The 25,793-nt window shown below is 50.6% G+C and overlaps 1 long non-coding RNA gene across 2 annotated transcripts in view; it reads right to left on the bottom strand.

The window, feature by feature from the left end:
• Positions 1–25,793, bottom strand: part of LOC147351009 (uncharacterized) — a 39,847-nt gene that overhangs the window by 1,254 nt on the left and 12,800 nt on the right. The window contains exons 2-4 of one of the 2 annotated variants that reach the window (XR_015146832.1): positions 2,887–3,012; positions 1,720–1,850; positions 411–1,351 (exon numbers count right to left, since the gene is read on the bottom strand). This is a non-coding gene — a long non-coding RNA (uncharacterized LOC147351009). Of the gene's footprint in view, positions 1–410; positions 1,352–1,719; positions 1,851–2,886; positions 3,013–25,793 lie in introns of those variants that run through there. The other variant, XR_015146831.1, reaches the window with a different exon arrangement.

The following is a 25,793-nucleotide window of genomic DNA, read 5'->3' on the forward strand; positions in this document are numbered from 1 at the left end:
CAATCGTTAATTAAGCCCTGCCGACGTGGGATGATTGCTGCCGGGGTAACTGTTTGACATTCTGGACCACTTGTCCGGGATAGCGGTCTGATTTCCTACAAGTCTGACTTACGGCTAGCAGGCTGGCTTCCTGGCATGGTTGCCGCTGATTGCAGGTCAGAGATCTATTTTTATAGAAGCTCTGGCCATGATCCATCTGTATATTTAGTGTCTCAACAACAACCCATGAGTATCACCCGTTTTTCAGGCAAACAAACGAGGAAGTCATAGGGCCAAAGTCGTAGGGCCAGTACGTTTCAGAACCTGGACAGGAAGCCACTGGTTTTCAGCTTGTATTTCTTTGCCTTTCAGTCTTCTGGAGGCAAGGGTCCTGACCCCTAGCCTCCAACCCCTATGCCAGTACACTGAGCTTGCTCTCAATAAATATTTATTAAAGTTAAGGCGTAGTAAAATTTGAGGGAACCAGGTAGAAATGCAGAATGAAAGTGTGTGTGTCCAGTGCGGGTGGGTAGTTCCCTGGTGGCCCAGTGGTTACGATTCTGGGCTTTCACTGCAGTGGCCCAGGTTCAGTACCTCGTCAGTAAACTGAGATCCCACAAGCCACCTGACATGGCCAAATAAAAGAATAGAACAGAATGGGGTGCCGGGGGATCCTGGCTGGAAGGGCACCACTGTTAGAACTGTCAAGTGTTCAAACATCTTCCCTCTTGGCGTCCCATGGGCATCTCTGCACTCGAGGCTTGGACACCGAAACCACAGGCTGAGACACGCGGATCTGGGCCAGCTGGGTGGGAGGGAACTCGCCTCTGGGAGACAAAAGCCGTCCACCCACCGGCCTGTCCACCACCCTGTTCTAATCGATGTATTGGGAGGTCTGGTCCAACCTCGCTGAGTAATTAGGGGCAGTCAAGAGCTGAGAAGGACACTTCCTCCCAGGAGCTGGCCTGGGGGTCTGGCCAGGTGAGGGGGACGGGAGCCTCCAGCCCTGTTGGAGGCAGAATTCTCAGGCGGCCGCGTGATCTCTGCCCCTGTCCTCGGGAGTTACTCCGTGATTATATTATGTTACGCAGTAGAGAACCACACTGCAGGGGAGGGTGGTGACCTGAGGTCAGGTGATGGGGTGGTCAGACAACCCCCACCCTGGGGCGGGGGGAGGTCAGGTGATCTGGCTGCCAGCGTGTTCTGTATTCGCCCTGAGATTCCACAAGCCCTAGTTTGTGTATCTCTGAAGGGATCAGTTGGCCTGAGCAATCTAACCCCGCCAACTGTGATCTGGATTCCTCTGAGGCCAGGAGAGTCCAGGACGAAGGCCAGCTCCCCTGGGTGATGCTGGTCCGGTGGATGTCGGTGGCTGTTCGGTCCCGTGGACAGAAATAAGCAGAAGAATTCACTTCTGGATGTGGGTGTGGTGACCCTGGACCCGTGGGATTCCCACCCCGCCCTCTGCAGCCTCAGTTCCTCTACGACCTCAGGTTGGAAGGGCTGCACCTGGAAGAACCACAAGCGTGGCTGTTGATCTTTCCCAGGGCCTGGTTCTGCCTTCTCCCCGGGGCCTTACAGGAGGGTGTGGTCACAACTGATAGAGACCTAAGCATCCAGCCAGCCCACTCAGTACACACAAAGGCTGGGCATCAGGAGCCTGAGCCAGGGCTGGGGAGGTGACTGGCCCCTCGCTACCGCCACTCACGGCCCTTCTGACACCGTGTGGACGAAACTCACTGCAAGAGAAAGGAAGTGGGCAGGGCCTGCACAGCGCCGGTAGACCTTTCAGTGGCTCTGCCTCCGTCAGCCTCTCTCTTTCTTCGTTTCCCCAGAAAGGCATCCACCAGAGGGCTTGGTTCCCTGAAAAACTAAGGGAAAAGAAAAGCAACTAGAGATGATCACACTAAGGGAAGTAAGTCAGAAAGACAAACACCACATGATATCACTTATATGTGGAATCTGAAATATGACACAAATGAGCTTATCTTCAAAACAGACTCATAGACGTAGGGAGCAGACTTGTGGTTGCCAAGGTGGGGCAGGTAGGGGAGGGATGAGGAGGGAGGCTGGGATTGGTAGATGCAAATTATTACATATAGAGTGGTTAAACAACAGGGTCCTCCTGTATATTCAATATCCTGGGATAAGCATGCTAAGTTGCTTCAGTCGTGCCTGACTCTTTGACGCTATGGACTGTAGCCCACCAGGCTCCTCTGTCCACGGGATTCTCCAGGCAAGAATGCTGGAGTGAATTGCCATGCCCTTCTCCAGGGGATCTTCCAGACCCAGGGATGGAACCCATGTCTCTTATATCTCCTGCACTGGCAGACGGGCTCTTTACCACTAGTGCCATCTGGGAAGCCCATACAAAGCCCTCTGTTGGCTTCCTGTTGCCTGGGGTAAGATGCTGCCCTTTGAGGTACTAGCTGCCAGGCTCTCGGCCTGTCTCTCCCCATGTCCCCCTCCCAACCATGCTCCAGCCAAGCTGGCAGATTCCCGGCACCTGTTCAGTGCCTGACAAATGGATGTTATTCTCCATTAAATTGGTACCAAGTGCGTGAGTGATAACAGGCAGTCTGGCCAATCGGAGACTTTCCTTTCGGCTTTGAGGTTCTGAGCAGAGCAGACAGCACCTACGTGCACACCAGTCTTAGCGCCCTCGCTATGCAGTGCTGTCCAGCGGCTCTACGGAGACAGTCTGGGTCCCCTTGAACTGGGGTGACGACCTGGCCTTTATTGTCCCCCACCCCTTGCTGCCTGCCTGCCACTGGCTGCCCTCCGTGGGGCTCCCGGGGAAAGGAAGGGCTGCAGGCGGGGCAGAGGGCCCCTGGTGGGAGCTCTGGATCAGGTGGTTTTCTCAGCAGCACAGGGGCCCCTTCCAGTCCTCCAGGCCCTGAAACTCACCCACAGGAGCGGAGAGCAAGGTCGAAGCTGAGGTGGAGCTGAGATGCCAGCTCCTGGGCGAGAAGGAGGAGGAATCTGCACAAAGGGTCCTTCTGCATCGAGGGGCCCCAGTGGGTAGGCCTGCAGCTAAGAAAACATCTTTAGTGGTTTTTACTGCAGGCACCTACATTCCTGAATAGCTGAAGGGGAGAAGGCCCCAGAAGGGGGTGGAGGGAGGCTCCCCACCTGGCCTTGCTACAAGGAACAAGCATTGAAAGGAGCTAGAAATATGGTACAGAAAGTTCTGGGAGCTTATTAAGGGCAGATCCTCAAGGAAGCCAGGAGCCAACCAACAGACAGAGCCTGGCTTTCTTTCTCTCCAGGACAGGGCGCTCAGAGCAGTGTTGAGCTTCTTCTTAGGGGAGTCCTGTGTCCATGAGGCTTTCAGAGAAAGGAGTTTTCTCCGAGGGAGAGGAGTGCCTTTTCTTCTCTATTTGTACATCTCCAGAGTGTATCTGGTAAGAGTTGGGGCCAGGCCTGTTGGTCACCCACCCACACGGGGTGGAACCAAGTGGTACAACTCTTCGGCCAGAAGACAAAAGAGTCTCTTTAGCTCCAAAGGACACCACTCTGGTTCTCAGACTCAATGTCCCAGGCATTGTGAAAGGCAGAATTCTAAGATGTGCCCTGAGAGTTGCCCCTGTGCTTGCGTGCTCTGTTGCTCAGTCGTGTCTGACTCTTTGAGACCTCATGGACCGTAGCCCTCCTGTCTCCTCTGTCCATGGGATTCTCCAGGCAAGAATACTGGAGTGCCTTGCTGCTTCCTTTTCCAGGGGATCTTCCCGATCCAGGGATCAAGACATCCCGACTCAGGGATGTCTCCTGTGTCTCCTGCACTGGCAAGTGGATTCTTTACCACTGCACCACCTGAGACGCCCCTAAGATTATTCTTTCATTAAATGGCAAAAGGGATTCACAGTGGAATAAATTTACTAATCCACAGACCTTCAAATAGAGTGGTTACCTGGATGGGCCTGACCTAAACTAAAAGAGCCCTTTAAAAGCAGAGAGTTTCTCTGATGGCAAAAGGAGAATCAGAGATTCCAAGCACAAGAAGGATTTGATGCACCGTCAGTGGCTTTGAAGGAGGGGGCGGGGTCGCCAGGGGGTGGCAGCTGCAGGGAAAGGACTTGAGGGCTGCCTCCAGGAACGGAGACCAGCAAGCAGCCAGCAAGAGCACAGGGGCCTCTGTCCTATAGCCGCAGGGAACTGGTTCTGCCAACAACCTAAATAAACTTGGGAGTGAATTCTTCCCCAGAACCTTCAGTAAGCGCTCAGCCTGGCCACCTCCTTGATTTTGGCCTTCAGTTTTTAAGCAGGGACCCAGTCAAGTCCACCCCAGACCTCTGACCTACAAATCAGGGAGCTAATAATAGATCAGGCCTCTAAGCTTGTGGTGACTTGTTACTTGGCAGTCGGGAACCATTGTGCCTACACATGAAGGGTTCAGGTCATCATGCATGTTGACCCAAGTGAGAAGGAAAACGAACGATTCTGACTCACCCATGAGCTGGAGGTGGCAGGCTCCTCCTACACTCTGTTTATGTCCTTACTCCACACCAAGGCATCCAAATCTTTGTCCATTAGCCTCTGCCAGAGGCCCCAGGCTTCCCAGCTGATGCAGTGGGTAAAGAATCCACTGGCAGTGCAGGAGACACAGGAGACCTGGGTTTGATCCCTGGGTCAGGAAGATCCCCTGGAGAAGGGAACGGCAACCCACTCCAGTAATTCTGTCTGGAGAACCCCATGGACAAAGGAGCCTGGCAGGCTACAGTCCATGGAGTCGAAAAGAGTCCGACACTGAGCTCAAGTACTCAGAGGCTCCAAGCTCCAATCACTGGACTAGGAAGTTTGGGCACAAACCACTTATCAATAGGCTAATTGCAGGTGAACAGGATGGCTTCTTGGGCCTAATTATCCGTGTTTCTTATCTGTTTTCTTCTCTGTTAACTTTTCCTGTATTTCTGCCGAAACTGTTGGATCACTCAGTTCAGTTCAGTTCAGTTCAGTCGCTCAGTCGTGTCCGACTCTTTGCAGCCCCATGGACTGCAGCACCGCAGGCCTCCCTGTCCATCACCAACTCCCGGAGTTTGCTCAAACTCCCATCCATTGAGTTGGTGATGCCATCCAGCCATCTCATCCTCTGTCGTCCCCTTTTCCTCCTGCCCCCAATCCCTCCCAGCATCAGAGTCTTTTCCAGAGTCTTTACAGCATCGGACCTTGCTTCTATCACCAGTCACATCCACATCTGGGTATTGCTTTTGCTTTGGCTCCATCCCTTCATTCTTTCACTCAGTCCTTGACAAAAGCTAAATCCCTTCCAGCAAGTTATCTAAAACTCCCTGATCCAGGACCCAGACTGTTCTTCCAGAGAGTTCCTTAAAGCTCATAATGGATTGCTTTCTCTGTTGGTCCCACGATCTACCTGACTCGATTCATCCTTTGGCAGAGATGGTGAGCTGTCCATCAAAATCCTTGCTCCTCTTTCATAGTATAGAGCTGGTGCTAAGGCACTGAGACTACATTTCCCAGCTACCCTTGCAACCAGGTGTGGTCATGTGACTACTTCCCACCAATAGTATGTGAGCCAAAGAGATGCGTGCCAACACCTTAGGAGGCAGGGAAAGAAGCAGGTGTGCCTCCCCCATCCACCTTCTCTTTGGCCAGCTGGATGGAGGTGACAGTGAGAACAGCAGAGCCTTGAGATGGAGAGAGCCTGGGTCCCTGAATCACCATATGGAGAAAAGCCACTGGCCAATCAAGAATCCCTGCCTTGGTGTGTTAAAAGAGTAAGAAATAAATTTCTATGATATTTAGACCATTATGCTTTTGGGGTCTATTTGTTACTGCTTTTTAGCCCACTTTTGATGATATGTATCCCTCTACTTGGCCCCCGACCTGAAACGGATTGCACAAGGTGCTGACTAAACTCCTGGTATGAAAACCTCCAAATATTCCCTGCGTTTCACGGCCCTTAGCTGGCTGCGATCCTCGTCCTGGTTCACGCTGTCTGCTTGCTCCAGAGTCTGGCTGACTCAGCTGGCCTGGGCCACCGTCCACCCGCTGTCAATGAGTGCCTGGCTCACAGAAAAACGCACGTTTATTCGCCCAAAACATAGGGTTCTTTTTTTTCAGCAAAGGTGGTGCAGCAATATATTTGGAGAAGCAAGCACCCAGGCCTCTGGTTCCTTGGGACACAGCCAGGAAACACACGTCTTCAGGCTCAGCTCTCTGAGCCAAAGCTGCCAGCGCTGGGAGCAGAGGGGGCCCAGGCTGATGGGGGAAGGGAGGAGACCAGAGGTGACAACTCTCTCAGAAAGCAATTAAGCGCTTCTTGGTGGCCTCAGGGACAGCCTCCACTTTTTTGGACTTTCCCCCCAGGGAGGCTGAGGCATGGGGGAGGAGAGCCTCTGTAACTGCAGCTCTTGAAGGCTCTGCTTAGTGATGTGGCGTGCAGAAGACTCCGAGCAGTCTTGGCAGAAAGGCAGCCCCACCCTGCCCGCTACTGGGGGTGCCCTCTCCTGCGCCCGTGGCAGTCTTCGGTGTAAAGAACCCATCCTCTTGTCTGAAGCAGCCGTGTGGGGAGCCGGGGAAGGGACTGGAGTGAGGACCAAGATCAAGAGCGATCAAGAGCCCCACCTGGCTTGTCCACACTTGGAGTACAGCTCCGGGTTTCCAGCCTCAGCAGAGAGAGGACAGGCTTGACTGTGGATGGTCAGGCCGCCTGGAACAGGCCCAACAGGCCCCAGGCAGGCCCCGGTGGTGGCTCACGAATACCACAGCCCAGCTCCGACTGGAATCAGGATGCCCTGGAGGGCCTAGACTTACACGACAGCCCCATGTTCAGACGGCTCCATGAAGATGCCTCTGCCTCAGCAATTTCCAGGGCAAATTTGCTTTTGATTGAAGCCTGGAAGAAATAGTGGCAGACTCCCCAGGGCCCAGCAATCTAGCCACTGGCTCCTGCTGGCTTTTCCAGTCTGTGAGCAAAAATCCAACCAAATGCCTAGGCTGTCTTGGAGGTTGTGTGCTCAGTTGCTTGGTCGCTCAGTTGTGTCCGACTCTTTGTGACCTCATGGACTGCAGCCCGCCAGGCTCCTCTGTCCGTGGGGATTCTCCAGGCCAGAATACTGGAGTGGGTAGCCTGTCCCTTCTCCAGGGGATCTTCCGAACCCAGGATTCTCCTGCATTGCAGGAGGATTCTTTACCAGCTGAGCTAATGACAATAAGCTGACCTGGGCTGTCCCACAGATGCCCAGAACCCACTCAGAGAGGGTCATTGAGGGTCCCTAGGCCTCCCCATACGTCTAGGTGGCCACACAAGAGCCTGAATCCTCCATGTGTAGCCAAGGGGGCACCCCTGCTTCCCATCTGGGCAGATCTCAGCACTAACCCTGCAGTGATGATGAGCGAGGAACCAGTGGTAAGCGCATCTCATTCAGGATGTATCTGTAGAGATTTCGTTTCTTTCTTCTTTTTTTTATTATTGGCCACACAGCATGCAAAATCTTAGTTTCTCGACCAGGGATCAAACCTGCACTCCCTGACACAGAAGCCTGGAGTCTTAACCACTTGACCACCAGGGAGGTCCCCATTTAGAGATTAAAGTGAGAATCTTTTCCCAACATCCCCGATTCCTTCACCGTGGCTCACCATCCTTTCTGCCCCAAATCCTTTCCAACAGTTTAAATCCTTTCTTCTCCACACCCAGCGTGGTTCCTCTCATTCTGTCACTTGTAACTTAGGACTTTGCTCACATTAGTTCCTTCCAAACGTCCCCTTTCTGAATCTAGCTGGGTCCTCTGCATGCCCAGTTGGCACGCACATCTGACCAGATCCCCATCTACAAACCCCATCTCTCCCAGGGGATCCAGGGGTCCGCAGTTTGACAGGTGTGATAATCCAGTGCACGGTGCTGGGCGCCCACAGGGGATACCAGAGCCCAAGGTCCTCCCAGGACTGGTAGCTCAGATGGCTCCCAGAGCAGAATAACCTGAGCCGGCTGCCCTTTCCTTCTCGTGAGTGACTCAGCAGGAAGCTGGCCAACAGAAAACAAACCAAGTCCTGGATCTTGCAGAAGGGTTAGCGAGCAAGGCCAGGGCCTTAGGCTGCGCGGGGAGAGGTACTGAGGCTGGCAGCAGAGCTGGACGCCGAAAAGATGCTCAACCTCACTTAGAACAAGAGTCAAATGAAACTGTACCCAGGTGCCATTTTCCACCAAGCCGACTGGCAAACGTCAAAGGTTTGATCACGCTCTGAGTTGGCAAGGGTGGAGAAAGGCTTCCTCATGCTTTGCTAGCAGAACTGTAAACCCATACAATGTCCCTGGAGAGCAATTTGGCACTCTCTACTGAATGCACAAATTCCTTGACCCAGCAATTCCACTTCTGGACAAACACCTTCTAGTTAGGCCTGCACGTTGGTGAAGCGACAGGTGGCGTTGTGTAAAGACAGAAATATAGATCAATGGAACAAAATAGAAAGCCCAGAGATAAATTCACGCACCTATGGACACCTTATCTTTGACAAAGGAGGCAAGAATATACAATGGATTAAAGACAATTTCTTTAACAAGTGGTGCTGGGAAAACTGGTCAACCACTTGTAAAAGAATGAAACTAGAACACTTTCTAACACCATACACAAAAATAAACTCAAAATGGATTAAAGATCTAAACGTAAGACCAGAAACTATAAAACTCCTAGAGGAGAACATAGGCAAAACACTCTCTGACAAACATCACAGCAGGATCCTCTATGACCCACCTCCCAGAATATCGGAAATAAAAGCAAAAATAAACAAATGGGACCTAATGAAACGTAAAAGCTTCTGCACAACAAAGGAAACTATAAGCAAGGTGAAAAGACAGCCTTCAGAATGGGAGAAAATAATAGCATATGAAGCAACTGACAAACAACTAATCTCAAAAATATACAAGCAACTCCTACAGCTCAATTCCAGAAAAATAAATGACCCAATCAAAAAATGTGCCAAAGAACTAAATAGACATTTCTCCAAAGAAGACATACAGATGGCTAACAAACACATGAAAAGATGCTCAACATCACTCATTATCAGAGAAATGCAAATCAAAACCACTATGAGGTACCATTTCACGCCAGTCAGAATGGCTGCAATCCAAAAGTCTACAAGCAATAAATGCTGGAGAGGGTGTGGAGAAAAAGAGAACCTTCTTATACGGTTGGTGGGAATGCAAACTAGTACAGCCACTATGGAGAACAGTGTGGAGATTCCTTAAAAAACTGGAAATAGAACTGCCTTATGACTCAGCAATCCCACTGCTAGGCATACACACTGAGGAAACCAGAATTGAAAGAGACACATGTACCCCAATGTTCATCGCAGCACTGTTTATAATAGCCAGGACATGGAAGCAACCTAGATGTCCATCAGCAGATGAATGGATAAGAAAGCTGTGGTACATATACACAATGGAGTATTACTCTGCCATTAAAAAGAATACATTTGAATCAGTTCTAATGAGGTGGATGAAACTGGAGCCTATTATACAGAGTGAAGTAAGCCAGAAAGAAAAACACCAATACAATATACTAACACATATATATGGAATTTAGAAAGATGGTAACAATAACCCTGTATACAAGACAGCAAAAAAGACATTGATGTATAGAACAGTCTTTTGGACTCTGTGGGAGAGGGAGCAGGGGGATGATTTGGGAGAAAGGCATTGAAACATGTATAATATCATATATGAAATGAGTCGCCAGTCCAGGTTTGATGCCCGATACTGGATGCTTGGGGCTGGTGCACTGGGACGACCCAGAGAGATGGTACAGGGACGGAGGAGGGTTCAGGATGGGGAACACGTGTATACCTGTGGCAGATTCATGTTGATATATGGCAAAACCAATACGATATTGTAAAGTTAAAAAAAAAAAATGACAAGACTCTGAGGTGTTCTCCGTAGGTCCACCTTCACAGTATGCCCAGGTGATGGAATACAGCGCTCAGACAAAGAATCAGAACCATGGATGGTGGATGTGGAAACACAGCTCAGACGCATTGTCATGCGGGAAGACACAAGAAAAGCAAAGCAGAAGAACCGGTTACCGGGCTCACTGGTTTCCCGTCTCGATGAATGAATCAAACAGCATGCTACCATTCAGGTGAAAAAGGCTGAGAAAAAACCATATATCTGCTTGTCTGGTTGAATGTGCCGAAGAATCTCTCTGGATGGATACCCAAGAAACTGGTTTCATTGGTATTTTTAGGAATAAGCATTTTCATTAGACACTGTTTTATAACTTTAACCTTGTGAACTGTGTGAATATATTACATATTGAGAAAGAAAATACAGTTTTTAGAATATGTGCTCCCCGCCTCCACAATGGAAAGGAATAACTCCCAGTGCTTGAGAGGCAAGTACTAGCTCCTGGATAACATGAAGTGATGGAGGTCTTACGTTCACATGGTATGTTACATTCTAGTTTTTAAAAAATCCTTTGTCCATGCTGCAGGGCCTGTGGAATCTTAGTTCCCTGGCTAGGGAACGAACCCACACCCCCTGCAGGGACAGCACAGCATCTCACCCACTGGGGCACTCAGGAAGCCCTGTATTCACTCTCTGACAGCAAAGTGATCACAGCACTTCTGACTTACCCTGCATAGTATTACCCCTTGCAAACATGTTTTTCATCAAGGTCAAATAAGCTTTGATGAAAGGTCATATCTTTTCTTCTATAGGTGGAGAGGGGATCTGTGTGGTCTTGTTCTGTGATTGTCAAGTCTGCACACACTGCCCTCCAATTCCCTGGTTTCTAGAACAGACAAAGCTGTGACTCAACACGGAAGCTAAGAGCAGAGTTGAAGTGGAAGTGGATTCCGCCGGCTCCCGCTGGTCCGTCCAGAGCCAGAAATGGGGACCACCCTCTCCCCACGGCCTACCTGGACTGGAGACTGTCCTGGAACTGGAGACCTCGCTGTCCTTCAGCCAATCCACTCCCAGGCCCTCCGCTCTTGATGCTAGATCTGGGCCCCCACATTGCTCCCCGGTGAACTGGCAACTTCGCTCTCAGACCTGCCCATCTCATGGAATTGTGGCGAGGCTCCAATGGGCAAGCACAGAAAATATCTGGACAGATACAGCCCAGACTGGCTTCTGTGGGGAGTGGCATGGGGACAGTGGAGAAGAGGGCTCAGAGGACGTGTCTTATCTTCAGCCAACTCTGATCTTATTTCGACTGTTTTAACATGTATGAATTCCTTTTTGTGATGGAAAAAAGAAAGTTTGTAAAGGTTCACAGTAACTAAATATGGTAATACAATAATGTATTTTGGGGTCTTCAAAACATTTCCAGCCCTGTTAAGCTCTCCTATGCCTGTGTGTGGGTCACTTGTGGGCCCAGCTATGGATGCTTTTAGTCCGAGGATGCCAATGAAATCGGCTGGGATGGGGACCTGGGTTCCAGGGGAGGTGGGAGACAGAGGCATGGCGTGACTCCAGGTGGTTGCCTGGCTCCTCCCTTCCCCCGCCAAGCCCCCACGTATGAGACATATGCTTCTCCCTCGCTCTCTGGCCAGACCGGCTTGCAGGAAGGAGCCGTGGTGCCAGAGAGAAGGATGCTACAGAACAGAGCGGAGTCAGCACAGAGCACATTTTTAAAAAATCAATCGCCAGGGCAGCAGCCCACCGGAGTAAGAGGGCTGGGCGCCGGGGCCATCATCCCAAGAAGCCAGCTTGCAGCTGGGGGTTCTGGGCATTCTGATAGCTCAGCAGACACTGGGGCCAGCCTTGGCCAACTGTATTCAGTGCCCAAGGGCACAGCGTGGGCTGGCACACCTTTACCAGGCGGCGAGGAGGAATGGGGCTGTGTGCATTTGCACTTGTTCATTTGCTGTCTAGAGCTCCTTGCACATGGGTGGGGGTGCAGACTTCCCCACGGGGTTAGAGTCTGCCCAGGACAAGCCCTCCCTTGCTCACAGCCCCTCCCAGGTCTGGGAAAGCAGTTGGGGGCACAGTCCATGGAGGAGAACCCAGGAGACGTCAGGAGCAAGAAAAAGGACCAAATAAGGAGACCGCTGTTGTTCCTAACAGGGGGTGTCCACACCCACTGTCGTTTTCCCATGGTGGGAGGGCGGGTCCCCAGGATGACTCTCAAGGAGGGGGAGGTGGGATGGCGGAGATCCGGTGCCCCTGAGTACAGCAGGTCACAGCTGAGCTCACGTTACAGCGGCTCTCACCCTTCTGGAATTTACCTCCTGCCCCCAGGCTCCGGCCACAGTTATTTTGGGGCAAGGGGCCGGAAATTCTTCACGTGCTGGGAACAAGTTCTGTCTTTTCCTCCTGAGCTGCCCAGGACCTGGTGGACCAAGGGAACCGGTGGTTCTCTGCTGGGGGCTGCAGCTGCCCAGTGGCCAATGACAGCCTGAGGGCAGGAGTGAAAAATGACCCGGGTCCTGAGTCAGCACCGCTGAGGCCTCGACCCACTCTCACCCTGAACAAGTCCAGCCCATCCGATTGGAGAGACACCCACACACCCCCTCCATCAGACAGTCTCCTGCTCAAAACATGAATCTCCTCTAGCAGCCCAAACAGAGATCATCATGCACAGGGCAGGGTGAGGCCTTCCCTAATTCAGAGGCCAATGGGTTTCTTTTTTTGTAAAGGGCCAAAGAGCACAGATTTTTGACTTAAAAAAAAATGATTAATTTCAATTGGCTGTGCCGTGTCTTGGTTTCAGCCCTCAGGACCTTTCTTGGCTGCAGCATGTGGGATCTAGTTCCCGACCAGGGATCGAACCCAGGCTCGGAGTCTTAGCCTCTGGACCACCAGGGAAGTTGCAAAGGTTTTTGACTTTTCGGCTATATGGTCTCCATCACTGCCATTGCGGCATGAACATAGACAGACGATACACCAACACATGGCCGTGGCTGTGTTCCAATAAAACTTTATTTATCAAAACAGGCAGAGGACCAGCCTTTGGCCTGTATGGTTTACTGACCCCTGTTGTAATTCACCAGACTCCTGCCCAGGCAGGTCAGAGCAGCCTTTAGGACTAGCCATCCTCCCTAAACCCTGGACCTGCAGTAGCTATCCTGAATTCCCCAAAGGCCTGACTGTCCATTATTGCAGACAGGACAGTTTGGGTTTTTTTTTAAACTTATTTACTCGACTGTGCCCAGTCTTAGTCGCAGCATGCAGGACCTTTAGTCATCCACAAACCCTTGGTTGCAGCGTGTGGGATCTGGTTCCCTGACTAGAGATCTAACCCAGGCCCCCTGCACTGCGTGCTGAGTCCTAGCCCCTGGACTACAAGGGACATCCCGAGGAAAGTGTGTGGGGGGGGAGAGGAAGCAGATTTTTGCTGAACTGAGCCCCCCACGCTGACCCTGGGAGATCACTTCCCCTTTGCTCAGTTTAATTCAACCTGATCAGATGCCTCCCCTGTGAACCCGTGTTTGTGGCTCCATAAATCTCCAAGGTAGGCCACTTAAAAAGATGAACACGGAGTGACCCATCTACAGGGGGATGTGAGTCTAGAGAAAAAGCAGGAAGCCTGGGGAGAGGCCATAGGGCTTAGGATCAGTCTGCTCTGGGGAAAAAATGGGTTCAAGTCTCCAAGCTGCTGTCACTTACTAACCGAATGACCTTGGGCAAGTTACTTAATCTCTCTAAGCTTTATAGTTTCTTTGCTTTATAAAATAGAGATAAAAATAGTCCTTGGTTCCTGGAGCCCTGAGGTTTGGATCAAATTACCCATGTAAAGCACTTAACACCTAATATGTTTGGGGGGCAGGGCTGCGACTGTGGCTCTGACTGTTAGCTTCCTTCTTCCATGTATCAGACCTGTGCTAGGGACTGCCAGGTTAAATCTTTTCTTTTTTATTCTGGCTGCTCTAGGTCTTTGTTGCAGCACGCAGGCTTCCCCTGTTACGGAGCACAGGCCGCAGAGCACAAGGGCTTATCTACCCCGCTGCGTGAGGGATGCCGGTTCCCCAACCAGGGATCGAACCCACGTCTCCTGCATTGGAGGGTGGATTCCTGACCTACTGGACCACCAGGGAAGCCCCTCTATGAGGTAGCTCTGATTATTTCCATGTTACAGGTGAGGAAACTGAGGTTCAGAAAAGCAATGTCTCCCCAGGGCATACAGAGTTAGTTACAGTCAAAAGAGAAAGGTGAAAAAAAAAAATCTGAAAAAATAAAAGGTGTATATGTAGAATAACTGAGTCACTGGGCTGAACGCCTGAAGATAACACAACATTGTGAATGAACTCTCCTTTTCTGTGCGTGCTCAGTCGCTCAGTCGTGTCTGACTCTTTGCAACCCCATGGTCCATAGCCCGCCAGGCTCCTCTGTCCATGGGATTTCCCAGGCAAGAATACTGGAGTGGGTTGCCATTTCCTTCTCCAGGGGATCTTCCCGACCCAGGAATCGAACCTGTGCCTGCTACATTGGCAGGCAGATTCGTTACCACTGAGCCACCAGGGAAGCCCAAAGACCTTCATTACTTTGAGCCTCATCATTTACTCTAAGACCATGAGGCCCAGGCTATATAGTCTCTTGGTTCCCCTAGGAGTGCAGGGCACAGTTCTTGCGGCTGTGTTCTACCCTCTCCTGGCAGAGGATTAAAGCCATCTTCCTGTTTCTTCCAAACTCTGTCTCCGTATTTTTTATTTGCTGGGCAGAGAAAGCAGAGATTTTGGTGGCAACCAAAGGACGCAGGATGGGAGAAATCCATTAGGTGGACGAACGTGGGTTTGGACAGCCGGGGGATGTCATAGAGTTTAACAGGAGCCACTGCAAGGACCAGGCATGGGGGTGGAGTCAGGAAATAAACGGGAGGACAGGCTGGCTGAGCAAGGCTCCATTGCCTGAGAAGTGCAAATACACGGGGCCTGGTGACAAGCTCTTTATTGAAGAGAGATCGGCCGCTCGATGACACATTGTTGGTCGGCCTCTCCCTTCCACTTCAAGCTGCCCTCCCCGCCCCCACACAGGGGCTTTGCCTGCACAGCTGTCCAGCGGACAATCAGAAGCCACCCCAGGAAGCCATTCGACTGCCAGGTCAGGGCTGTGGTCAGACGAGGGCGTGCGGCCAGGCTGGATGGTGGCCACATACAGGCCTCTGAACTGTGGCTCTGACCTTGGTGCCCCAGGGTCAAGCTCTACAGGATTCCTGTGGCCCAGGGCAAGCCAACAGCACCCGGGAAACAGGTGTAGGGGCCTAAGGCTCCCCAGTAGGTTCTCCATTGAGGGGTTTCTCCCTGTCCACCCACACTCCTCCAAAGGAGGAGTCGTCATAGCAACAGCCGGTCGAAGCCAGGCAGCTCAGGAGTCTGAGTCGTGAGGACTGCCCCTTATTCTGGGTGGTAGCTTGTGTCAGAGACGCAGAGACGATGGCTCTCAATTCCCGCCCTCCTTGTACGTGCACACTGCTCCCCTCTCGAGAGCTAGAGTCCATTTCTCCACCCGCTTGTAGCCACGCTGCCCTGTGGCTGCTTTGACTGACAGGATATGGCACAAGCGATGCTGAGCCAACTCTCGAGAGGAGTGGCCACTTTTCTTTCTTTTTTTTTAATTTATTTATTTGGCCACACCTGGTCTTAGTTTCAAGGTCTTCAATCTTTGTTGCGGCATGCTGGATCTTTAGATGTGGGCATGTGGGATCTACTTCTCAGATCAAGGATGGGACCTGGGGCCCTGTGTTGGGAGCATAGAGTGGAACACTGGAACAGCACAGAAGTTCCAAGACTGGGCATTTCCACCTGCTTTTGGAGTTGTAAAAGTGAAGTGAAAAGTGTAGTCGCTCAGTCGTGTCTGACTCTTTGCAACCCCATGGCCTATAGCCCCCCAGGCTCCTTTATCCATCCGATTCTCCAGGCAAGATACTTAAGTGGGTTGCTATGCCCTTCTCCAGGAGATCTTCCCACTCCAGGGATTGAACCTGGGTCTCCTGCTTTGCGGGCTGAGTCTTTACCATCTGAGCCACCAGGGAAGCTGCTTGGAGCTGTGAGCTGCCACTTAAGAAGCTGGGCTGTCGCCCTGGCCAGAGAGGCTACGTGGGGGTTGGCCCTGACCACCTTGGATATTCCGTCCAGTGGGGCCTTCAGATGACCGTGGCCCTGGCTGCTCCCTGATTACAGCTGCACAGAGGCCCCTAACCCGTGGCTGAGTGAGAATGGGCCAGCTGAACCCTGTCAAGCCACACAACATTGAGAGATCAAAAGACTGCTTTAAAGCTACTACATTTGGGGGTAGCTTGTTTACAAAGCTCTCAGTGGTAGGAATACCCTGAGTCACCCAGTCTTATTCACTGGCTACTTTGGGGCAAAAGAAAGCCCCTTTACAACACCCAGACTCCAAGTCCATGGTCCCTCACTGACGATTCGACCCAATGGGCTCCCTTGGTAACCATCCCTGAGGACGGGGCTGAGTTGCTGGGAGGCTCTGCTCTTTCTAGGGTTGGTAGGAAATCTTTACATTAAAATCAACAAATATTTGTCAAGCAGCTAGGAGGCTCATGGCACTCTGAGGAGCTCAGAGAGATGACATACGACACTTCTTGTTTGAAGAGCATTAAACAGCTTAGCAAGCATGCTACCTTATTGAACCTCGTTTCACCCGTGACGACCGTGAAAGGAGTGGGGCTGGCATGATTCATTTTGTTATTGAACAGGAAAGTACACACAAGACCACACAGATAGGAGCGGCAGAGCCAGGGCTGGGAGCCAGGGCACCTGACCATCTGTCCCCAGGCCTTCTTTACACAGCACGTTATTGTCCTTAAACCATCCAAATAGCAGTCGGGGGTGGGTCAGGCCCTTCCCAGGTCAAAAGAACAAAATACTGGAGAAGAGAAAGTGACCACAGGTTCTACGTTCATGTTATGATACAGGCCCTGAAGTCACTTTCCTGGGTTCTGCCCTTGGACTTCCCAGGCGGTGCTAGTGGTAAAGAACCCACCTCCCAAATGCAGGAGACATAAGAGATGCGGGTTCCATCCCTGGGTCAGGTAGGTCCCCTGGAGAAGGGAATGGCAACCCACGCCAGTATTCTTGCCTGGAGAATCCCATGGACAGAGGAGCCTGGAGGGCTACAGTCCACGAGGTTGCAAAGAGTCCGACACGACTGAAGCGACTGAGCAAGATCGCACGCCCTCGGTTGTAACAATGAAGCAGTTGCTCACTTTGCTCAGCCTGTCTCTCTGTTGGGGGATGCTCTCTCTGGTCTGCAAAGAGCTGCTGTGAACCCGGGGAGGGGGCGAGCTTTTGTGAATGGCAGAGCAAGCGGAAGTGGCCCCCCGTAATGCTGGAAACTAAGTCACAAACCGAAAGCTCTCTGCCTCACTCAGCGTGAATGGGCTGACCTCCCCTGGCGGCCATGCTGTGAGGAAGCCCAAACCGGCCCACAGAGGGGGAACTGCCCAGACAAGCCGTTCCTGAATTCCTAGCCCAGGAGAAACACGAGAGGTAAGGAGATGGTTGTTGCTTGAAGTCACTACATCTAGGGGTCATTTGCTGCATAGCAACAGATAACCAAAACCGGTGAGGTTGGGGCTGGGGGAGTTGGTGGGTTGAATGGCATCTATCTCTCCCCTTCTCCTCTACTGGGGAAAAAAGAAAAAAAGATGCGTTCACTTGGAACTTTTGGAGTAAGGGTCTTTGCAGATATAATTAAGATAAACATCTTGAGGGTGTCCCCTAGAGGTCCAGTGGCCCCGACTTGGTGCTTCACCCTGCCGTGACCAGAGTTCAATCCCTGGTTGGGGAGCTGAGACCTCGGAAGCCCTGCCGAATGGGCAGGAAAAAAAGATAAAGATCTTGAAATGAGATCATCCTGAATTGGGCTGGGCCCTACATCCAGTGACAAGTGTCCTTCTAAGAGACAGAAAAGAAGACACAGAGGCTCGGGTCATGTGAAGCCAGAGTCAGAGACTAGAATGAGGCTGTCGCCAGCCAAGGAACGCCTGGAGACCCCGGAGCTATAAAAGGCAAGGGAAGAAAGAAAAATGAATAAAAATAAGAGGCAAGGAGGGATCCTCTCCCAGGAGCCGTCAGAGGGAGTCCCCTGGCATGAGCCACAAGGGGTTACTTGTTGCTTTCTGAACCCACCAAGACCCCACAGCCTCCAGGTCTCCTCTCATGCCTGGAATTCCTTTCCGTCCTGCCTTTGCATTCCTTTCATGGTTCCCAGTCCAGCTCAGATCTCACCTCTTTTCTTACCCTCTCCCGGATTCCCCCACCCTCTCCCCAGCATCCCTGGAGTCCCCCGTCTTCATCCCCAAGGTCTCGGTGCACTTCTGTGACTATCACCCCGAAACTCAGTGACTGTTGTCATTGATCTCATTGATTAGATTATGCATGTTTGAAGGCAGAGACTGACTCGGTTTCCTTTACACCCTGTCTCTTGCACACACTTATCCAGTGTGTATCTGAAGACATGTGCCTGAGGAGTCAGGAGGCTAGGGTAGAAAAGGTCCTGAGGGATTTGCTGGAGGAGGACAATCAGAGGCAGAGCTGCGACGGGAAACCCCTTCCCTGCCAGCATTTTTCTTGCACGTTGACCAGCAGTGGGTTTGGCTTCAGAGTCGGTGAGCCCAGGCATGAGGGACTTAGCTGCATTTCTTGAGGGGTGCCGGGAGTCTGCCAGGAGACGATTTTTAGAGACACGGTGGCTTCAGAAACAGAGGGAGGAGACGTGGGCCATGGAGATGTGTGAGGAAGTCAGGAGAGGAGGTTCTGGAGTAGAAGGAGCCTCTGGGAAATATTAGATACAAAGTCTGTGGCCAGAATCTAGAACCCACTGGAATCCACGAGGAAGTTCCAGTGACAGGACCTGGGAAAATGGCCAAGACATCAAGGACTTTTAAAGTGACCTTGAGACTTCCCTGGTAATACCGTGGTTAAAAATCTGAGCTTCCAATGCAGGAGATGTGAGTTTGATCCCTGCTCAGGGAACTAAGATCCCACATGCCATGTGGTGAAGCCAAAAAAATAAAATAAAAAATAAAGTGCCCTAAAGAATTGTCCCTGTGCTGCCGTCACCATGAGAAGACTGTTGACTAGGCTGACCATTCTACCCATCATCGTTATTCCCACCAGCACTGCTGTGATCTAAAACGACGCCTATTCCTGTGTACAGGGTTTCACACATTACATAGCATATGTGAGGGTTGAATTAAGCCCCCCAAACACACCCCAAAAGGAGATATATTGAGGTTCTAACACCTGGTAGCTGTCAATGTGACCTTCTTTGGAAACAGAATTTTGCAGATGTTATCAAGTTAAGATGAAGTTATATTGGATTAGGTCGTCCTTCAATCCAATCTGGGCTGCCCTGATGGCTCAGTCAGTAAAGAATCCTCCTGCAATGCAGGACATCAGGTTCTATCTCTGGGTCGGGAGGATCCCCTGGAGAAGGAAATGGCAACCCACTTGAGTATTCTTGCCTGAGAAACCTCATGGACAGAAGAGCCTGGCAAGCTATAGTCCATGGGGTCACAAGAGTCAGACACGACTGAAGTAACTAGACCACTGCCGTATGTCAATCCAATGTGACGGTGTCCTTATAAGAAAACCATGTGGGGACTTCCCTGGTGGTCTAATGGGTAAGACTCCACGTTCTCAACGCAGGGGCACAGGTCTGATCCCTGGTGGGGGAGCTAAGATCCAGCATGCCATGGAGCAGCCAAAAAAAAAAAAAAAAACTTCCGAAGATTGCCAGCAACCACCAGTTGCTGGAAGAGACACGGAAGACTTTGTCCCGGGAGCCATCAGAGAGCCCAGGGCTCACCCGACACCTCGACTTTGGACTTCCAGCCCCCACGACTGAGAGAGCCACTTCCCTGTGTTTGAAGCCACTGTCTCTGTGGTTCAGCAGCCCCGGGAAACTCACTCTGCTCGTTGACATCAGTCTCTCAATTTGATCCTCCCAACCACCCAGTTACTTCCTATATGTTACTGTGACAGCCAGCCTCCAAGATGGCCCCAGTGGTCCCTGCAAGGGGAACTCTTTCCAGGCCCCGAGAGTGGGCTCTTGTCTAACACTTGGAAATGAATTGTCTAAGGAGACACACGAGCTGACAAGCAAGAGCCTTCACTGGGAAGGGGCCCCGGGCAGACAGCAGCAGGGTAAAGGAACCCAGGAGAACTGCTCTGCCTCGTGGCTCACAGTTTCAGGTTTTATGGTGATGGGATTCGTCTCTGGCTTTTCTGTGGCCAATCATTCTGACTTAGAGTTCTTCCTGGTGGTGCACACATTGCTCCACCAAGATGGATACCATCGAGAAGGATTCTGGGAGGTGGCAGGACATGTGGCAGATAGCACAGACGTGAAGAATCTGCCTGCAATGCGGGAGACCTGGGTTCGATCCCTGAGTCAGGAAGATCCCCTGGAGGAGGGGACGGCGACCCACTCCAGTATTCTTGCCCAGGAAATCCCACGGACAGAGGACCCTGGCGGGCTCCAGTCCATGGGGTTGCAAAGAGTCGGACGGGAGTGAGCGACTAACACAGGACATGTGGTATCTCCTTTTGACCTTTCCTTAACTCTTCTGGTTGTTGGTGACTTATTAGTTCTGTGGTCCTTATCAGGACCTCCTGTGGTAAAATAACTCATGCAAATGGTTACTCTGGTGCCTGGCCAGGGTAAGCAGTTTCAGTCAATGTGTTTCCCCTAACACTCCCACCCCCTGACATTCACCTCTCTGTGCCGTTCCCTTCCACACTGAATAAGGCTTACCTGCATACCTGTAAGCAGATAGGGTAAGTGTCCTTGGAGAAAGAGAACCAGGCCCAGCTTTCTTGATGAAAGTCTTTTTTTTTTTTTTTTTGGCTATGCCGCCTGACGCGGGATGTGGGATCTTAATCCCCTGACCAGGGATCGAACCAAACCTGTGTCCCCTGCAGTGGAAACTCCGAATCTTAACCACTGGACCACCAGGGAAATCCCAAAAAGTCATTTTTGGCCTAACCCGTTTTGTGATCTAAGCCTGCTCACAGTCCTTGCCTTTGAACAGGTTTCAGTAATTAATGGTCTTCAGGGAAAAAAAGAAAGCAGAAACAAAGGACTATTTTCAAGCAAGAGAATTAATAATAACAAAGATAATGCATCAGTTGTAAAGACTCCCAGTTCTGTTTCAATGGTAAAGATTAGTCTGAAGTACTCACAGATCAAGGGCACCTAAGGGGTGACAATGACTTTTTTCTGACCCTGGTGACTTAGTCAACTAAAGCATGGACTCTGTCCTCTGCTGCCCAAGCCCCTTCATGAATATGCATGTACCCTTAGCTAAAAAAAAAAAAAAAAAAAAAAACCCTGTCACTAAGTCCTGTCTGACTCTTTGTGACCGCATGGACTGTAGCCCACCAGGCTCCTCTGTCCATGGGATTTCCCAGGCAAGAAAACTGGAGTGAGTTGCCATTTCCTTCTCCAGAGCCTTATGTCTCCTGCATTGCAGGCAGATTCTTTACCCACTGAGCCATCAGGGAAGCTCACTTAGCTTAAAACTTCTGCAAATTTGTTGTTCAGAAAGACACTGCTTTGGGAAAGATCCCAGGTATTCTCTTTACCTGTTGCAATAAATTCTTTCTTCTCCCCATCTTTGGCTTGGTTGTGTCTTTTGGCTCAAACACCCACTAAGAGGCGAACTCAGTTTTTGGATAACATAACCAGTAAGACCTTGTAGAAATAACAGTGCATACCTTCTCTGGATCAGTCACTGTGCTCAGTTTCTGCCTCGCCCTCTCTTGGAACCCTTGCACTAGGAAAAACCCAGAGCCCGAGGCCACTCAGTTTGTGGCGACTTCATGTGACAAGGAACTGAGGCCTCCAGCCAACAATCGGCCCCACATGAGGGTGCCATCTTGGAAGCAGATCCTGCAGCCCCAGTCCAGCTGTGATGAAATAGGAAGGAAGGGGGAAGGGCACAACCTTGAGAGAATGATAGATCCTGAGGACACAACAGGATGCACAGGCTGCATACTGTCACCCTGCTTATTTAACTTGAATGCAGAGTACATCATGCGAAATGCTGGGCTGGATGAAGCACAAGCTGGAATCAAGCTTGCTGGGAGAAATATCAATAACCTCAGATATGCAGATGACACCACCCTTATGGCAGAAGGTGAAGAGGAACTGAGGAGCCTCTTGATGAAAGTGAAAGAGGAGGGTGAAAAAGCCGGCTTAAAACTCAACATTCAAAAAGCTAAGATCATGGCATCCAGTCCCATCACTTCATGGCAAATAGGGGACACAGTGGAAACACTGACGGACTTTATTTTGTTGGGCTCCAAAGTCACTGAAGATGGTGACTGCAGCCATGAAATGAAAAGACACTTGCTCCTTGGAGGAAAAGCTGAAACTGTTTACCACAGATTGGGACTCGAACCCATGTGCTAGGACTCGAATCCAGCCAAAACCCTGCTTGGGACTCGAATCCAGACAAAACCCATGGTACCTGGTTTCAGAACCTAACGAAGCTCAGGTTCTTGATGTCTCATCATAGAAAGAATTTAGTGAGAGACAAAGTGGTAGGTAAGAAATGGGTTTATTCAGATACAGAGAGAAACACACTCCACAGACAGAGTGTGGGCCATCGCAGAGCGGGAATGCAGCCGTGAAATTTGACGTGGTTAGTTTTTATAGGCTGGGAAAGATTGAAGGCAGGAGAAGGGGACGACAGAGGATGAGATGTTTGGAGGGCATCACTGACTCAATGGGCATGAGTTTGAGTAAACTCCGGGAGTTGGTGATGGACAGGGAGGCCTGGTGTCCTGCAGGGAGACCCCACTGCAGTCCATGGGGTCGCAAAGAGTCAGACAGGACTGAGCGACTGAACTGAACTGAATTCATATGCTAATGAGTGGGAGGATTATTCCAATTATTCTGGGGAAGGGGCAGAGATCTCCAGGATTTGGGCCACTGCCCATGCCTTGGTCTTGTAACAGTGCCTCGGAACTGTCCTGGCCCCTCTGGGCATGTCATTCCACTTGCTGATTGAGGATCAAGATCTAGTCTTATCTGCCATCCTGGTCCCATCTGATTCTAATCCTTTATGTTGTGTCCTGGGGTGATGTCAGTTTTCCAAAAGTTGTGCCCTGCCTCTTTCCCTACTGTTACAAAGCTATGACCAACCCAGACAGCATATTAAAAAGCAGAGACATTACTTTGTCAACAAAGGTCCGTCTAGTCAAAGCTATGGTTTTTTCAGTCGTCATGTATGGATGTGAGAGTTGGGCCATAAAGAAAGCTGAGTCCAGAAGAATTGATGCTTTTGAACTGTGGTGTTGGAGAAGACTCTTGAGAGTCCCTTGGACTGCAAGGAGATCCAACCAGTCCATCCTAAAGGAGATCAGTCCCGGGTGTTCATTGGAAGGACTGATGTTGAAGCTGAAACTCCAATACTTTGGCCACCTGATGAGAAGAGCTGACTCACTGGAAAGGTCGATGATGCTGGGAGGGATCGAAGGCAGGAAAAGGGGATGACAGAGGATGAGATGGTGGGATGGCATCACCAAGCTGATGGACGTGAGTTTGAGCAAACTCCGGGAGTTGGTGATGGACAGGGAAGCTTGGCGTGCTGCAGTCCATGGGGTTGCAAAGAGTTGGACACGACTGAGCGACTGAACTGAACTGAACCAAGGGCACAACAGACACTGATTAGAATCATATGAGTCCAAGAAGGCAGACAGGTCAACTTCAACTAGACCTTGATCCTCAATATACGCTCATCATAACACATCAGCAAGCCAATGACACACCCAGGGTCGCCACGATAGTTCCAAGGCCAACCATCAAAGACCAAAAGGTGGGCAGTGGCGCAATTCCTGGAAATCTCCACTTCTTCCCAAAAATAGTTGGAATAATCCTCCCACTCATTAGCTTATAAGAATTACCCAGATCATAAAAGCTAACCACACCACATTTCAAGGCCACGCTAACTCTCTGCAATGGCCCACACTCTGGCTGCTTCTCACTAAATACATCCACTTCTTACCCTATCACGCTGTCTCTTACTGAATTCTTTCTGCAATGAGATATCAAGAATCTGAGCTTCATTAGGTACCGAAATGTGGTCTGTGATCTCAGTCAGAAGACTGTAGGTTTTGGCTGGGTTCAGGTACCAGCCTCGTGGGTTTGAGCCCCAAACTAGGTTTTGGCTGAAACAGAGACCTGGCGCATGGGTTCAAGCCTTAATCTGACGTGAACGATTTCGACCAGATAAACTTGCCGCCCCAGCCAACATCTTGGCTGCAGTCTCATGAGAAACTCCCAACCAGATCTCCTAGGTAATCCATTCCTTGATCCCTGACTCCTAGAAACAGAGTCATAACAAATACTTGTTGCTTTTACGCCACTAGATTTCACAGGACAGCAAATACATTTTTTTCTATCTCAACTAAGATAGTGTGCACAGTAGTTAAGAACACAAGTTTGGAGTCAACCATCACTTACTAGTTATTGACTTTGAACCCCTCCTTTTGGCCTCTTTGAGTTTCCTCATTTTATAAGCATGTAGAATAATTGTATCAACTTTAGAGACTGCAGGCAGGAACAAAGAAGTTAATATGGAACTTATACCTGCCTGGCACAGAGTAAATATTGTTGTTTAATCACTAAGTCGTGTCTGACTCTTTTGCGACCCCATGGACTGTAGCCCGCCAGGCTCCTCTATCCATGGGATTTCCCAGGAAAGAATACTGGAGTGGATTGTCATTTCCTTCTCCAGGAGATCTCCTGAACCCAGGGATCCAACCCGCAGCTCCTTCATTGGCAGACAGGTTCTTTACCACGGAGCCCCCAGAGTAAGCACTAACTATATTGGGATTCCCTGGTGGCTCAGACGGTAAAAGCATCTGCCTACAATGTGGGAGAACTGGGTTCGTTCCCCGGGTTGGGAAGATCCCCTGGAGAAGGAAATGGCAACCCACTCCAGTACTCTTGCCTAGAAAATTCCATGGATGGAGGAGCCTGTTGGGCTATACAGTCCATGGGGTTGCAAAGAGTCGGACACGACTGAGCAACTTCATTTTCTTTTCTTTATTGTTATTATAGAGAGTCTTCACGGCCATACCACCAGCTACTCAGCAGTCAGGCTGAGTCCTGGACCCAGGTCTCCTGACTCCCTGCCTAGTGCTCATAGTTTAACTAAACGGCTGGGGAAGTCAGATGCTCTGTGAGTCTATAATTTCGATCCCTCTCTCCCCCTGCAGCCGGTTGTTTCAGCTGCAAAGCACCATCAACAGCTGGCTGCACATTGTGCTAGGGGTGGGGAGACAGCCAGTGGGGTTAAAATTGTAGCTCTTGTCCTGGGCCCTGGCAGCAGCAGGCTGGGCACCCTCTGAGTGGGCTGTGGATCACATTTCATTGCCAGAGTGGGTCTAAGAACAGGAACGAGTCTTTGTTTTCAGCCCTGATTAGGAATGGCCCAAGAGCGAGCAGGAATACTGTTTTGAAATGCAATACAGTATTAGGGCGAAAGGGTTGTCGGGAGTAAATCTCTGTGCCTGGCTGCTTTCGTTTAAGCAGATCAAAATGACCTTGGACAAGCAGAGGTCCAGGAGCCACGGGCTCCCTCTAGAAGTACCCACTCCCCTTCTTTCCCCTTAAGTTGGTGGCTCCTACCTCCACCTGATAGCAAACAGCAAATGCTCGTAGTGAAATGAGGCAATGGGGGAAAAAGGGAAATAAGAAAAAGCAGTGGCATTTGAAATTTCCTTTTGAATGAGCAGTATCATCTATGAAAATTGGATGCAAAGAATCTCCAGGTGTGCCTCCTCGTGGCAAGTGGAGCCCTTTGGAAAACATCAAGGGAGGTTACTGGGCGTGGCTTTCCCAAAACTTTCCCTAAAGAGTGGTAAAATATACCACCCCAAAATATGCC

The sequence above is a fragment of the Bos grunniens genome, chromosome 19 (assembly GCF_055505025.1).
Source record: "Bos grunniens cultivar Pamir isolate PY7600 chromosome 19, Bosgru_T2T1.0, whole genome shotgun sequence".
Classification (NCBI taxonomy): Eukaryota; Metazoa; Chordata; class Mammalia; order Artiodactyla; family Bovidae; genus Bos; species Bos grunniens.